This window comes from Mercenaria mercenaria, chromosome 18, assembly GCF_021730395.1.
Source record: "Mercenaria mercenaria strain notata chromosome 18, MADL_Memer_1, whole genome shotgun sequence".
NCBI classification, from domain to species: domain Eukaryota; kingdom Metazoa; phylum Mollusca; class Bivalvia; order Venerida; family Veneridae; genus Mercenaria; species Mercenaria mercenaria.
Genome location: NC_069378.1, coordinates 18,164,230 through 18,182,281, shown reverse-complemented (window position 1 = coordinate 18,182,281; position 18,052 = coordinate 18,164,230).

Below are 18,052 nucleotides of genomic sequence, written 5' to 3'. Positions count from 1 at the left end.
TGTTTGATTTCAAAATTATTTTTACGAAATAGATGTAATGCTGATTTTTTAAACTTTGAACCTTGAAGTTGATTTTTGTATAAACAGATATAAAAACAAGAGGGTCATGATGACCCTAGATCGCTAACCTGGATAATATGAGATACATGTTTCACATTTCATCAGTTTGATGATAAAATATTAAGAAAGTAGGTCAGTAGTTCATATCCACGGCCACTGAAAGTCAGTTTTAAGATCGTTGTGCAAAACTGTTTATCTCATCCGAATTTCGAAATTCAACTAGTCTTCATACAATTTTGAATTTTGATCCCAAGTTACCTTTAAAGATAAAATTTGAAATTTTCAAAACCTCTAATTTCAAAATAGCATTTAATTTCGAGGCAGCTCAATGATCGAAATCTATGATATTTCTAAAACCGAATTTCGACCTTGTATTTAATTAACACACAACCTGTTCAGAGATTAATACTGAATCTTTAAGTCTAATATCGAGCTAGCATTAAGCGTCGCGCCTGCTCGAAAATCGTACTTCAATTTTTAAAGGCTGAAGTTCAATGTAATAATTAAACTCCGTGGGATCTACTCAAGATTATAATTCAAAGTTTAAAACTCGTGCCAAAACAGATATATCGAAACTAATTTTTTAGAAGCTAAATAGATTCCTCCCGGTATTATATAACAAGCCTGGTCAAATTTTCAAAACAATAGAATTAAAAGCTAGGATTGAATGTGAAACTAACTTTTGAAACTTTCGATCTTGAATTATTTTTTTTGCCCGCTCGACGTTTCGAAATTCTAGAACTGTGAACCACATCGAAAATTATTACTGAAATTTTCAATTTGAATATCGAGCAGGCATTTAATTAAGAGCCTGCTTGAAGAACGCAATTCAAATTTCAAAATGGTGAATAACTTGAAATTCTCACTAGCTCGAAATATTTGAATTTCAATCACCATATGCCACTTCGAATTACAACGTTATGAAAGATTTTTTCTTCTTACACGCTCAAAAAGTATTTAAAACTTAAAATCAGTTCCTTAGACTTCCATTTTCGACAGACTTGAAGTCTAATACTGGCTCTAATATACCACTGAATATTTCAGTTTCGAGCTTCGAGCTAGCTCGAAATTCATCTTTTTGAAATTTTCAATTTCGATCCTCAATCTGTTTAAAACTGACTATTGACTGTAAATAAAATCAGATAACGGAGTGTCCAATAATTTCCCAATCCGTACATGTCCGGTGAAATGAAATCAGTCTTTTCCGTTAGAGAATTTAAATTCCGTACGAATCGACGGAAATATACGAGATTGTTCGGGTTTTTTCCGATACCTATACTATTCTTCTTCACCTATAAAACTGAACTTACTATGAAACAATAGCGAAAGAAATGTAGATTAAGAAGCCTTTTGAAATGGTCTTAGAGGGCAAATTACAAACTATTTATTCTTTGTCAAACAGAAGTAATTACAGCAAGTTATCCATATTTTACTATGTATCTAATTGTAGATAGACAGGCATAAAGTATACGCAAAAAGACCAGTTTGCTTTGAATTCATTTTAAAAATTAAATATCCATAAGAAAGAAAATATTTTGAATATGATCACATCGATTGCAAAGCTAAAAATACCTATAATACTTTTTTCCATCAATTTTAATTTAGTATAAGACTCCTTCTTTACGCTATATAAAATATTTGCACTCGTGCGATAAATCGATGGGTCCAATTTTCCCAATTGTATCTGAAAACCTCAATGCAGAATGTGCATAACTGATGTGAAATTATGTGCAGTCATGTATCAACATGATATAATCTTAAATGTATATAGTAGCATTTTAAAATGAAATAGTGATTTTGTTCCGCTTCGCTTATAGGACATTCTCAAAGCATACTTTTTTCATCTTATTTATTTCGAATGAGAAAGTAGTAATGTTAAAATATTGATGATATTCGGCTTTGGTTTTCTTGCAAATATCTGTATCAATGTACCCAAGGTTTTCGAACTGTCTTGGTCATTTTTTATTAATACTTTTTACTTTAACCTAAATCTAGATATTAGACAGGTATTGCAGTTGGTTTGTAATGATACACATACAGTCAATAATACTGCAATATTTGTATTTCAAGTGTGTGATTAGAGACTTTTGTGTAAGGTTTTGAAATTCCAGAAGTCGGAGAAGCTCTGAAAACTGTTTACTGCCTCCTCCAATGAGTCATTTTCCGTTTCTCCGAGCGTTTCCGTTATAAAACATTTCTTTGTGGTAATTGCAAATACGGTAAGCTTACGCGGCACGTAAGTGACACGGTCCCACGTACCTAATAAAAGCTCATTTATAAAATTTATTGCATAAATATGTCTTTTAGCATTTAAGTCCGACAAAATTTTATTTTATTAACGAAATAAAGCAAAATTTATTTTACTCCTAGATTTTGTCAAAGTAGGTTAAATAATAATAATACAAGGTCCAAGTACGGAAAAACATTTTAAGGCTCTCACATGGTACTTGTTTTGGAAAGTCAAATAAAAACAAAAAGATACCGTGGACGCATAGATAGTAAAACATTAACTCACTCGGTATTTAAGTCAAGTCTTTGGTTCGTTTTGGGTTTAGCGCAATTTTCAACAGTATATCAGCAAAGGAACGGCGGATAGTTCATATAGCCAAAACTTCTGGATTCTGCACCAGTACTGACCTGTTCTCTGCAAGTAACTGCAAACTTCCCCATATGAATAAGAGGTGGAGAACGAATGGTTTAAGAGACAATGTCCTTTACCAATTGTCACGGTGGACATATGCCTCCCCCGGGGATAAAACTCAAGACCCTACGATCCGCAGATCTGCGCCCCCACCCTTTAAGCTAAGCGGGCAGACATTTACTTATACATATTTGGAAAGGTTTTTTAAACTTTAAATAAACAGAACTGGACTGATGTTAGTGCTGATGGTACAAAACATAAAATGTCTTATATAGCTTTAAGTTTTGAGTAATACTTACAGGTAGGTGTAAAACTCAAATTTGTGAACTTTAACTGCATTGTAAACAAAAGTCTTTTTGAAACCATTGAGTAGATTAAGAAATGATTTGTTTCAATTGTAAGACTAATTTTTTAGAGTAATAATGAGGTATAATAGACATTTGCGAATTAATCCGATGCCGAATCCGAATCTGACTTCGGGTATACTGTAGGGTCTTTCTCAAAACATTTAGTGGTTCAAATGATAAACATGGTTTTTGACTAACATTTTAACGTAGAGCTGTTTTTTGTGCCCCCCATGAGTGGTGGGGGCATATAGATTTGCTCTTGTCCGTGCGTCCGTCCGAAATTTGTGACACGCCTAGCTCAAAAAGTATTTGATATAAATTAATGAAACCTTGCAGGAGTCTTTATCATGATATGAACTTGCGCACCTTCTATTTTTCGTCTGGCTCCGCCCCCTAATTTTAGAGTTATGGCCCCTGAAATAGTCAAAAATGCACATTTTCACCTTTTGACACGCCTAGCTCAAAAAGTATTTGATATAGATTCATGAAACCTTGCATGAGTCTTAATCATGATATGAACTTGCGCACCTTCTATTTTTCATCTGGGTCCGCTCCCTATTTCTAGAGTTATGGCCCCTGAAATAGTCAAAAATGCACATTTTCACATTGTGACACGTCTAGCTCAAAAAGTATTTGATATAAATTGATGAAACCTTGCATGAATCTTTATCATGGTATGAACTTGTGCACCTCCTATTTTTCATCTGGGTCCGTCCCCTATTTCTAGAGTTATGGCCCCTAAAATAGTCAAAAATGCACATTTTCACCTTGTGACACGCCTAGCTCAAAAAGTATTTAATATAAATTGATGAAACCTTGCATGAATCTTTATCATGATATGAACTTGCGCACCTCCTATATTTCATCTGGGTCCACCCCCTATTTCTAGAGTTATGGCCCCTGAAATAGTAAAAAAATGCACATTTTTACCTAATTATTTACCTCACTCAAAAAGTATTTAATATAAATTCATGAAACCTTGCTTGAGTGAAGTTGAGTCTTTATCATAATGTGACCTTGCACATTTGGCATTCTTCTTGAGAATTTTAGCATTTATTACAGAGTTATGGCCCTTGAAATAGCCAAAATAGTGGATTTTTTGTTTGTGATGCTCATAGCTCAAAAAGTATATGGTATAGAATAATGAATCCATTTCATAAATATTTTTTTTGAGGCTATACCCCATTAAGACTGCAAACATTTGAATAATTTACCCTTATTTTTGACAAATGTACAAGTGGGGGGCACACCCTGTGTCCTACAGACACATTCTAGTTTTTTATTAACTATATATTTTTGTGCTGCCTGAAGGGCGAGCATATAGTTGTCGCTTTGTCCGTCCTTCCGTCAGTCAGTCACACTTTTGTCCGGAGTATAACTTGGAAAGTATTAATGGCATTTGATTGAAACTTCACATAATCATTTTTGTGGAAGGGTTACCAAGGGCTATTAACGTAGAAATGGTAAAGAGCGTTATAGGAGCTCACGGAAACTTGTCAGATTTTTGGTGCGAGCGTAGCAAGCAAGAAAAATGCATATTTTATACATTTCATCCAGAACAAACAATAAATTACTTATGTGAGCGTAGCGAGCGAGATAAAATGCACATTTATATTTTTCACACAGAACAAAAGTCAAATTACTTGTGCTCCGGCGATTTTAGGGTGGGGGAATGGGTCAAAGAAGATCTCAGAAGTTTACTCTGTTGCTGTTTGAGGAAACCCACGCCCTGGCAGTCACATTCTTTAGACTCACAAAAGGAACGTTTCCATGGAAACATATTTAAATCAGCTTAGCAGTCTTGTAAAAGGCGATTCTCAAAAAATCCGTTATGGTTATAAATTATATGGGAACCATTTTTCCCCCTCAAGGCCATGTTTAACATAGCCAATGATCTGACGGCCACCCAATAAAAATGTATGCACAACAGCCATCTATAATAAGAAAATCTGAAAGATTCGAATATTCTATACAAGTAACTTGCATTCAGGACTTAATGAAATTTGGTTGAAGGTAACATTGCTTTTAAGTAGACTAAGTGTTGAAAAGGGAGTAAATAAGGAGAATAATTCTTTATTTCGTTTGCCATCTCAACTCTGCATAGATGACCCAATATTTCATGTATTGAAAGAGCACCTACAACATGTACAAGAATTTCTTCTGTTATGTCTGGACAAATCTGACTCTTTGATTAAGGAAAAGATGCTCATAACAATAAGTAAGGGGGCTGATGACGGATGTACGATGGACATCTCATAATCACAGATACACCTCCAATTCGGCATGATAGGTGAACTTAATATGTCCAGGATTATCTGTGAAAGAAATAAGAATGTAACTATAACACGTTTTCGTGTTTTGCAAAATTCTTCATTGAACCTATTTAGAAAATTAATTTTTATATATATATAATGACGTAAAGATCCGTAAGAGTTAAAAAAAGAAACATCTTTTATTTGCCCCACAGAACTACAAAGGTATCCGGATAATATGTATCCCTTATTTAAAACTTAACAATGAACTCACTTAATAACGAACGGAATGATGCCTACTGCCCGCCCTTTTGTTTCCACGGATAATAGGTCATAGCGTATGAGACATGTGGCTTTTTCTTAACACTTAACAGAATAGTGTTAACCAAATTTCATAATGACCAAACATTATGAGGCCTAGAAAAAATGTGTGCTTCTGGTTTCCCGACCTACACATATTAATCTAACCTAAATGTTTTATAGCCCTTGAGAATATTTAACATGTTTTGAACATGGTCAGTGATGTTAGAATTCAACTTGCTGATGCTCGTTAGGCACACTCTCCTATTTTTATTCATTTTATAAAACAAAAATAATTTCAGAAATGTCCAACTCAATTGAAAATTATCAAAAACACCAAAATTACCGACCTACCTGCCCAATTTTTTGAGCCTGCATGTTACCGGAAAAAGAAACAACACTTTTTTGTTAGCTCTAACTACTAAAAACAATAGATTCAAGTTAAAAACGTCATAATAAATCGACCAACACTTTGCTGTTAGCTCAGTAGTTAGAGCGTCGGTCTACGGATCGTTGGGTCGCGAGTTCGATCCTCGGGCGGGGCGTATGTTCTCCGTGACTATTTGATAAACGACATTGTGTCTGCAATCATTAGTCCTCCACCTCTGGTAATTCATGTGGGGAAGTTGGCAGTTACTTGCGGAGAACAGGTTTGTACTGGTACAGAATCCAGGAACACTGGTTAGGTTAACTGCCCACCGTTATATGACTGAAATACTGTTGAAAAACGGCGTTAAACCCAGCACAAACAAACAAAAACACTTTGCTGATATTTCTGATTGATTTAAACTATAGCACATAAAGGTTTTGAGATTATCCCTCAAAAAACAATATGAATATCGGATTACAATCTCGGATTCGGTATCGGATTAATTCGCAAATGTCTAATATGAGGTTGTCGCTGCATTATATAGGCACAAATCTAGTTTAAAGGCATATATTTTGTAAAATGGTTCACTCAAGCAAAACATACTGTATACAGTAAAGGTAAACGTTTGGATACAACCAGTAATCCCCAGCTGTAAGCTTTGCTGAAATATTGTATATGGGTTAAACATTTTATTCCATTAAATGGCTTATTTCTTTTTGTGGTCATAAAGACTATTATCAATTGTGATATATATGTTTAGAGATTTGAAATACCTTTCCAAACATGTGTAGAGAGACATAGTGAAACGAGACAAATTACTGGAGATTTTACCAAACAAAATGTTATAAAGCCTTAAACCCCACCTTTATCGGTCATGGAATCTTAATTATAAAAATGTATGGTTTCCACCTAGCTAAAGTTTTCTGCAGATGAACTAAAGATTCTGTCATCTTCCTAAACGGCAAACTTAAGTAGAACAATCAAACAAAGAAAGCAATTCAAGTGCTTACATGCCATAAAAATTCAGGTAAATCCTGAAAATGTTTAGGAAGTTTAGATTAGTAATAAACGATCATTTAAAGTAAAACTAAATATTTCACAAGTACTTGTTTGTTTCAAGAAAACTCTCCAACTTTAAACAACGATAAATGGATGAAGATCCCCGGGTGTCCCGATCATGGAATATTGTTAGGCGTGAGTTGGTCCTCGGATAAGACATTGTGTCGCAGTCCAAAATAATATCTGGCAGATAGATCAGGTCCTGCTCATATGAGTTCGAAACTAGGCACCAGGGATAACGGAGTCTATAAAACAGATATGAGCCTATATAAATACTTTTTATCGTCAGCGACAAAAACTGCGGCAAGCGCCGTCAATTTTTCATTCCAAGTGCCCAAAACCGATGAATGGGAGAATGTAGATAAATAGATAATGAAGCTGCAAATTACCTGTAAATACACAAATATTCGTCTGTATAAATATGTTATTGTCACCTTCAAAAACTGTGACATGTGGCAGCAGTTTCTCATTCCAAGCAGCGTGCGTTTGACAAATTAGCAGGATAATCGGAAACTAGAATAGCGGCGTATCATCAAAGTTGCGAAATATTGACAGAGACTGCACAATTAGATATTGATTAAATGAGGTGTATTGAGTGAAGAATAATGCATGAACATAATAAGATACAACAATAGTAAAACGGAAGACGAGTAAGGGATAGATTAAATACAAAAATACGACTAAGGCGGACAATACGGATCATGCAAAACAACATGAACTACGGACAATGGCGCAATATACACTTGACCCTGCAGTACATATTTTCTTCTCAGTCATTTTAATGGCTTATTCACATTAAAAAAAATTTACATAGCGTTCGGGAGTTTGAACATAGAGGTACATTTGATAGAAGCTATAGACAATAATGTCAAGCAGTTAAATTTTACACTGATCATTTGAAATTGTACTTGAAAATCCAAATTAATATTATATAAAATGATTAAAACTACTGGTATCTGTTTTATTTTTTCAGTCATGGAAATATCTAATAAATACGCTCTAATTACATGTTCAATATTGGTCAGGCGCATATCTTGGCATACGCCTATACGCCAGTGCGTACAATTCAAATTCGACACAAACTGTCAGCGAGGACAAAACAAACATATAAAAGAACACAGTGGGACCGAACAGGAACGGCCGGTGGCAACACCTTCGAACGATACATCTATGTGTAGTTTTCTTCTTTCTAAATTACACATTGCTTACAAAGATGGGCATACTGATAGTGCTTCTTTTATGTATATTATACTTATCTTCTTTGCAGTTTGCAGTTCACATGATCAGTGGCATCTGGATTATTGCGATCTATACGGTAAAATGAACAAAACTTTTATAAGGAGTACGGACATATCAGTTGATGTCGAAAATATATTGTGAATCGTTTTTAGTTTCGTATATTTTAAATGAATGATCTTAATTACATATGTGTATATAGTGCATCCGTTTAGTTGAAGTTTTCTATACATGTAGAAGACATTTCGCATAGATTTGTCTCACAAGAACCAAAACTTCTGTCTGCCTAAGTGAGAAACTTAAGTAGAAACAAGCGAAAGTTATGTAGGCAAACCCTGAACAGTTTCAGAGGTTTAGTATAAAATCATCAATTGTCATTTTTACAAGTACGTGCTTATGTCTCAAAAGAACTGTCCAGCTTTTAACAGTGTTTAATGTTGGGAGGAAGACCCCGAATGTCTCTTTCGGACATAACTTTAGGCATGAACTGATACCTGGATAAAGCCATAAATTGTTCCGAAAGCCAACCTGATGTATCAACTGATACCTGGATAAAGCCATAAATTGTTCAGAAAGCCAACCTGATGTATGAACTGACACCTGGATAAAGCCATAAATTGTTCACAAAGCCAACCTGATGGTTTCTTCACAATGAAAAATGAAAAAGTGACCCCTCTTGCGAGGTTTCGAGCATACAAAGATACAAGCGAATACAAGCTAAAGACTATGTCTCAGAGGTATACTAGATCTAAGTTTCATATTTGAAAATATGAACAGTTAGGGTCAGTGTACCCGGTTTCGCACAGTACGCCATTTCGCACATCTAGCATATACATGTACTTTGTAAAAATAAAGCAGAAAATTCAACTCTTCTTTGTTATTATTTCAGGAAACTAAGTTATTCCCTACATAATTTAACACAAGGGGTCCTTCCCCACTGGAGCCTCGTTCTGGTAAGTGCAGACGAAAACAATAACAATATCAATGGAGGCCAGTAGGTCAGCTGAAAAATATTAAATTTCATGATAATAATGAGTATGCAAACAACATCAAGGTGCAAAATAAGTTGAAAAATCACTATTCCATCATACATGTAAGTATTTACCTACTACTTTACCTAAATGAAAAATATTTCAACAGTTAATGAAGTTCTCCCAACCTGCAAAATGGCTTCAACTTGATTGTTTGCTTTACGTTTTCATCAAAACAGAGAACTTACTCGAATAATTAGGCTTGTGGGGGTCTTTTGTGATTCAATAGCTTCTATTGTTTTATTTCTGTTTCATGTATTCAGTTGTTTTAGCCTTATCTGCTTTTAGAAGTAAAAACAGGGTTTGGTACCTAGCTTTCACTTTCATTACTGCTTTTAAATTTCACTTTCAGATGTTTTATTGGAAATACATGTTTAAATTGAATTAGATATTAATTAATATTTCTCTGTTGAGTAACTGCATTGTTATCACTGAATTCTATAAACAGAAGGGTGTGCGAAACCGGTTATACTTAAATGCAACATCTGGTCAAAATATGTTATCCGAATCAAGTACACTTAGAGGTATGTCGTCATTGTAGTGGGAAGTGAAAGTGGCGAGTAACAAACCGAAATAAGTGTGTTTATTAAAACATATACAGGTAAATTCAAATTTAATCATTTTAGCTAAATAGGAAGGTATTCTTAGGAAATGGGTGCGAAACCGGGTACACTGACTCTACTACATATAGTTTAGGTAAACATAAAGTAACAGGTTTGTCTATATTAACAGTACTATATACCCTAGGTTTAAAATAAGACGTAATGCATGTATAGCTAAACTCAGTATAAAAAATGCTGCTATTACAAAAAGATTATCTAATGATTTATATTTAATTGACACTAAATCTCAGCATACCGGTACATGTATATCAACTGGATGTTTGGCTGTTTTAGATTTAGACCACCACTTCAGGCGAAACATTTTGCCACAAACCCCTAGTTGCGGTACTCACTCAAAAGTGAGATTCTGTTGTGCATGCAAGTTTCTACGGCAACTACCGAGCGCTCGTTTTGTACAAAACATACCGACATATCACTTTGCCCATTGACATTGAACCTCGGTATACACAATTTGGGCATGTCGGAATCTGTTTGCACAAAGGATCACCCGCCTAACTGCTATTTATTACCCAAAATGTTAAATATCAAAAGAGTTGTAAGTTCGAAATGGGGCATAATTTGACCAAAATGCATATCAGAGTTATGGGACTTGATACTATCAACTAGTTTTATAACCTCGAAGGCACATGTGAAGTTTCAATTCAATATCTGCATTAGTTTTGGAGATAGCAACTTGCATGTAAAACTTTAACCATGGTTTTCTAAGTCCAAAAGGGGGCATAATATGCCTAAAATACATGTCAGAGTTATGGGACTTGACCCAGTGAGGTTGTTAATTGATCTAGAAAAAGACAAAATAAGTTTCAAATCTATATGCCTTTTAGTAATAGCTGTATGTACTTGCACGCAAAACTTTAATCAGAATTTTCTAAGTTAAAAAGGGGGAATAATTTGGCCAAAATGAAGGTCAGAGTTAGGGGACTTGGTGCTATCAACAAGTTTTATAACCCCGAAAACACATGCGAAGTTTCAATTCAATATCTGCATTAGAAAGTAACTTGCATGTAAAACTTTAACCAGATTTTTCTTAGTCCAAGAGGGGGCATAATTTGCTCAAAACACATGTCAGAGTTATGGAACTTGACCGAAAGAGGTTGGTAATTGACCTAGAAAAAGAAAAAAATAAGTTTCAAAGCTATATGCCATTAAATGATAGTTGTATGTACTTGCATGCAAAAACTTTACCAAGGTGTGACGCTGACGGTGACGGCGACGCCGTCGCCAGGGTGAGTAGAACAGCTAGACTATTCTTCGGATAGTCGAGCAAAAAATGATAGTCATCCGTTATGCTTGCAATAACATTTATCAATCTATATTCAAATCACGTAATTCGAGCAGTTTAAATTTGCATTTGCCAAAATTAGATGTTTAATCTGACAAAAAATGTTAAGTTTCCCATGAGAAAAATTGAAACGTTTGCAATGTGTGCAATTATACATTAACCAAAAACTTGCAAAAATGTTGATGCAGACGCAATGCATTAAATTAAACACTGACGAAGATTTCAAATACGATTACAATAAATATAAAAAAAATCCTAATATATCTTTAAAGTGCGAGGTGACAAAAACTTACCAAAATACTGATGCAGACGCAATAATAAATAAATTAATTAATGCATTGGCGAATACGATAACAAAAACAAAAAACCTAGTATACCTTTAATGTGCTAGGTAACGTTCCATTCATTGCCTATATAATCTTGAAGTTGTGGAGGATATTAAATAAATAAATAAATAAATAAATAAATAATCATAGTGACAGCTTTGCACACGGTTCGAATATGAGATTTTTTCTTGTGTGTAGCAGTTACCAAAACTGCCATAGTCTTACGCCCCTTTGGCATGAGCGGGTCTTGGCAGTTGTACAAAAAAATATATCATAGAATGACACAATGTTTCAGTGACACAAATATTTTGAAACATAACCATATATATACTGTTACTATTGATGTCTAATGTACGAAAACAGGTAGTATATTGTGTAGAGCAATTCACTGAACTCTGATTCTTGAACTTCTAATTAAGTCTCAGCTGTGCTAGAGCTTACACAATTTCATAGTCAAGTTAATTTGGACTCTTAATTGTAAATAAAGTATACGAACAATGGTTGTATTCCACAAAATATACTGGGTTGCTCGAGTAGCAGTTTTTGCTTTTAGACAATGTCACGATCCCTGCCATTAAGCATGAGCGGTCTGCTAAATTTTGATTTAAGATGATTACCTCTGTAATATGTAGTACAAATGTGACAAACAAATAGATTAATGCTGGAATATAGCAAGAGAACGCATCTCTTGCCTAACATATTCACTAAATCTCAATTTTCTGGGCGGTGGAGACCCCCTCCCTCACCTACACCATACTCGCAGCATCGCTGCTTCGCTCGTAACTATGCTGCTCATATCTAGCGTAAAGTTCAAATCCATCCAGGTACGCTGCCGTTGTTGACTGATTCATTAGCTCCTACAGCCTAACCCCCCTTACCCTTCCATTTTTATTGCGTATTTGGCATTTTTATTTGGAGAGGTCTATCAAGACCTCTCCATAGTGTTGGCTTTCAAACTAGGAGGATTTAGACTAGTCTACTAATGCGTTGGTATCTCAGTACGTACTGCTCATACAATTTTCAGACATAATTTAAAAATAGAAGGATAAGTGCCAGATGGATACCCCATCTCCTTACAAAAGAGCAAAATTTTGCTCGGGTAAGAATCGCCAAACAACTGCTGAAACAGTTCCCTAAATAAATCGATCTTTCGCAAATATAACTGGCGATGAGACGTGGGTTTACTTTTATGAGCCCAAGCGAAAGATACAGAACAAAATATGGGCAACTGAAGGAAGCCAAAGACCTTGCATAGCAGAACGCACCATGAGCGTCAGAAAGGTAATATATGTAATTTTCTTAACAAATCAAGGTCCTGCTATTCAAATTGCCGTGCAAAATGGTAAATTTGTAAATGCCAAGTTTTACAAAGGCAATGTCCTTCATAGATTAAAGAAATATTTCGCAAACCGTCGACCAGCAACTAGTCTCCAAGGTGTCGCATGACAATGCTTCGTCACACAAAGCGGCCATTGTAGGCGAATATCTGAAACAGGAAAAGGTTGTCGAGCTTCCTCACCCTCCTTATTTGCCAGGTCTTGCCTCTTGTTACTTTTTTTCCTATTTCAGAGGGCTCAAAAAACACCTTGCTGGAAGAAAATATTAAACGCGCAAAAATCTCGATTCGGCTTTCTCCCAGTGTCTGAACAGTATACCTCGAAAAGATTATGAAAACGCCTTTAAAAGTTGGATTAAAGGACTGAAACTTTGTTAATCACGTGGTGATGAGTATTTTGAAGGATTAAAATAATTATTTTGACATTGTTTGTTAAGCACCTTTGACAATTGGCCTAGTTGCCTTCATATTTGAACATCCCTTGTAGTTCAAACAATGTTCCTCGAACATTAGTGTACTGAACTTGATCATGGTGGAGATATATTTCCACGAAAAATAAAGATCACCGCCTTGCTCCTATGTGCAAATACCACGCAGTAAATCATTGGTAGACCATGTATGGGGAGAACAAAATTCTCACGTTATCCAAGGTTTCGAGAAGAACAGGGTTGCGCTATTACACCGAGTCCAAGTAGGTGTCGCAATACATCTCTCAAAGATCAAATAAAGTCAAAAACGCGTAGAATGTGTTTTCTGTTTTGGATTTCTTATATGTAAATAGATACAACTTAACACCCAATCCAAGAAAACAACTTCAATTTACTTAAAAGCTTTAGATTAATGACCATTAATCATGTCTGCTTGTCATTTATACAGTTATTTTAATCCTTACCCTGCTAAATTGCTATAGTGAACTTGTCCATCTTTCAGTTTTGACCGTACAATTAACTGTTAAAAGGGATGCTAACCAAAAAGGTACTGACTGAATGGCGAACAGTGCAGATCATTATCAGACTGCACGAATGTGATAAGCCTCAGACTGCAAGGATGTGCATGCTGACCATGATCTACACTGGTCACAAAAGGCAGAATAAGTCATGTCCAGCAAGATAATAGTTAATTGGAACAACCATCAATACCAGCTTTTTGGTGAATGAATTAATTGCTTTAAAAACTAGATAAACATCTCAAACAAAAAAAAGTACAAATTACACTGGAATAAAATCCGAATAGCAAACAGGGAAACATACGTCTTTAACAGGGATTTATATAATACTAAAGGTTAATTCGAGTGTAGTCTTCTGGGTAACAATTGTAGCCTATGGAACATTATTAAGGCAAAAATTGCATTTATTTTTGTCACACATGCAAGCCACTATCGGACAAACTGACATCAAAATTTTGGCAACTGAAAATACATTCTTACATACCCATGCATGTTTCTATATGATATTCAGTTGGGTACATCATTCCTTGTTCATTTGCCTACAATATCCATACTGCTACCTGTATTGCTACATCGGGCCTTCCTCATTAGTCCATGATTTATCTTGCTTTCAGTCATGCTGCAATGCGAGATGCTACGTTCGGTGTATTGCCATGTGGTAAACTTACATCGTTTCATGTGTCTATGTAGTATATTTACAAATGATATGAATAAAAGTGGTCCACGAACGGGATGAAAGTGATCACTCATATGCATGAACAGTTGACAGAAATAAGACATGCGAGCACACACACACTCTTCCTTGTCACTAAGCAGAAGGCAGCATAGCACTAAGCAAAATGTACATCTCGTATTATGATACCAGAGGGCGCTTTTATCTTCGTGCTCGGAAGCTTCCGCTAAACTACGAAAAAGAATATGACATTGTATCGTGGCTACGTGTCCGGTAACCGGACCTCTAAACCTGTTTGATTTGTCGAGGCGTCCAGTAATCAAGTTTGAAAAGTCCGTTGTATCATCAAGCCTGTACGCATATTATTTTATTGCATACAATAACGATTCTTGTATTTTGTAATTCTTATGAGATACCGTTTATCTCTAAAAATATCATTAAAAGCGATTAGATCCATCAACTGTTATTTTTTCGTCCTTAAATTGTTAAATTCTTAATCATGTTATATGTCTGCATTTCTTTGTCTATAAATAACTTTATATCATGATGTAGTGGATGGATCGTTCGCCTTGTAAACTAATCAAACCGAGCTGTCGGCACATACTTTTTGTTGTTGTTTTCTTTTTTCAATTTCTTTTTAATTATAAAACATGATGGAAAATGAGCATAAGGATTAAACTTATGGTAATGAACTATTGAAGGTTTGTAGGCGTTTCTCACATCTAAAAAGAGCAAAGATTTTCTTATTAGATCACATTACAGGTAAACGTAAACATTAACTTAGTGTGTATATGATTGATACAGTCATTATAAATGTATATGTATAGCGTATTGTCTCGAATTGCGGATTTTCGAAATTGAAAGGTGGCTATATATATGCAATTTAGCCCATTTAATGTGAATGCTTTTGTCTACATATATTTCTTTCTATACATAAATCACTTGCCTCTTACCTTTGTGAGTTCGAGACTCGCTCGGATCGTCATATCAGGTAGCCGTCCAAATTACTTAAATCTGGTAAGCGACCGCCCATGCCAAAGATATTGCCTGACGGGGCACCTGCAGTGCGGTATTCCCCACCACTAGAAAGAAGTTGTCATATGGCATTAATATAAAAGTTAAGTAATTTTACGGGCCAGGGGGGAAGGGGGTAATGATTTTAAAACTATTCAAACTGTTCCTAAATTCCTCTTTTTACTATCTACCATTGTGTAAGGAGTCTTATTATTATGTATTCAACAGATGAAAAATTATGTAGAATTAAAGGGACGGGATATGATTCAAGAATGTAATGGCTTCAACGCAGTGTGCCCTGACCTACGTCATAACATTTTTTTCACATTACCTTCAGTAGTTGAAAAAATACTAGAAACTCCAAACTCGAGTACAATAAGGGAGATAATTCAAAACTAATAAGAGATTAGTTCTTACGCTTTGTAATTCCTCACTTACCTTCAGATGTCGCAATTATTAAACGGGAAACAAGTACAAAATTGAAAACCATTCACATATTATTCTAGAAAGAGTTCTTGTTCATATGGTCAGACTTCCTTTCATTACATGTACTTTCTTTAAATTCCCCACATCTGTTGCAAATTAATCGTTCGGACGAAACAGCAAAAATATGAAGTTTCTAAAACTATTTCAGACTGAGTTATGGTTTTTGAGGTAACATAACCTGACGGACTGGATTTCTATATCTCCTTCCCGCTTTTCATTGGAGGCATTATCAAGGCAGTCGGAAAGACAGCTATATCCCCCACCGTTGCAATTTGTAGTGAAACGGTTGATGTTTATTGTTTTGGATTTAACGTCGCACCGACACATGATAGGTCATATGCCGACTTTCCAGCTTTTAATGGTGGAGGAAGACCCAAGGTGCCCCTCCGTGCATTATTTCATCACGAGCGGGCACCTGGGTAGAACCACCGACCTTCCGTAAGCCGGCTGGATTGCTTCCTCACATGAAGAATTCAACGCCCCGAGTGAGGCTCGAAACCACATCGATGAGGGGCAAGTGATTTGAAGTCAGCGACCTGAACCAGTCGGCCACGGAGGCCCCGGTTGATGGTTTTGGGTGGAAGCGTTGACGTTATGTATATTTCATAGTGACCTTGATCGTGAACCTACATGGCTGACTCATGTGTTTTCAAACCATCTCAATCAGGTGAACATTTGACCTAAGTTTCAAGAAAATCCTTCAAGTGGCTTAGCAAAAAAAAAAAAAAAAAAAAAAAGAGGACAGGAAATTGAAGGCTCAAACATTTGAGTTGTGACCTTGACCTTGAGCTTGAATTTGTGAATTTTAAATTCTGCACATGGTATTGATAAGGTGAATAAGTCATATTAAAATACTTTAAGCGGTTTAGGAGATACAGAGCAGACACAAAATGGAAGGCTCAAACCTTTGACCTCGAGTAGTGATCTTGACCTTGAGCAAACATTACTGACTCATGAGTTCTGCACATCGTCCTGATAAGTGAAGATGGTCATTTAACCAAAGTGTCATGAAAATCCTACGTGGGGTTTAGGAGAAACAGAGCGGACAAAAAATAGAAGGCTTAAACATTTGACCTCGAGTTGTGACCTTGACCTTGAGCTGGCATGGCTGACTCATGAGTTCTGCACATCGTCTTGATGATGTGATTATTATTTGACCCAAGTTTCATGAAAATCTTTCAAGCGGTTTAAGTAATATGGAGCGGTTGTTACGGACGGACCATTCCTACAACCCGCTCCGCCCCCACTAACACCACATTCGTGGTCAGTACAATCAGTTAGTGAAAAAATAAAAATTGTTTCTTGTATTCCTCAACATCTTTAGATTTGGGCAATCTCAAATTCTGTGACCTTCTGCTTTGAAGAAGAAAATAACAGGAAGCGGAGTTAATCAGTACTAGAAGATAGATAAATAATCGGAAATTGAAGTCTCAATCATATTCACATGTCCACTTCATGCTGATAATGTATATGAAGTTTCATTTCAACTGACGGAATAAATACGGAACTTGTTATATGATAAAGAAACATGTTTTGCCGAACTGATGCCTCTATACCTGATATAACTGACTTAAGTGTATTCGTATCACAAAGCTATGAATAAATATTGTCATTCAGCTTCTACCTTTAATTCAGTTCATGTTAGGAGTGAAGAACATTAACTTCCGGTACTAAACCAAGAAACACTGCTGAGTGAATAAATTAGAGACCCCCGGCTTTATTCCATTTGTTTTCGAAAGTGCATACGGGCTCTTCTAATTCAGTTCATTTTAGGGAACGGAGAACAGCACAAGCTGGTACAAAAGCAAGAAACAGTGGCTAAAGTTACATGCCTCCAGCTTTATTTCATGTTTTTATTCGAAAGATTAGAAAATGCTTTCATTTAAAATAAACATTTTACAGTGACGCCATTCATGTTTTAGAAGATTTTATTTCATTAAAACGCTCTTTAGTGAATAAAATATATAGAAACTTGTGGCGCTACAACTGAAATGTGATAAAAAATAGAACGAATTAACGTTTACATTTTTTCATTAACATTAAAATGTTTCAAACAATCCTTATTAATCA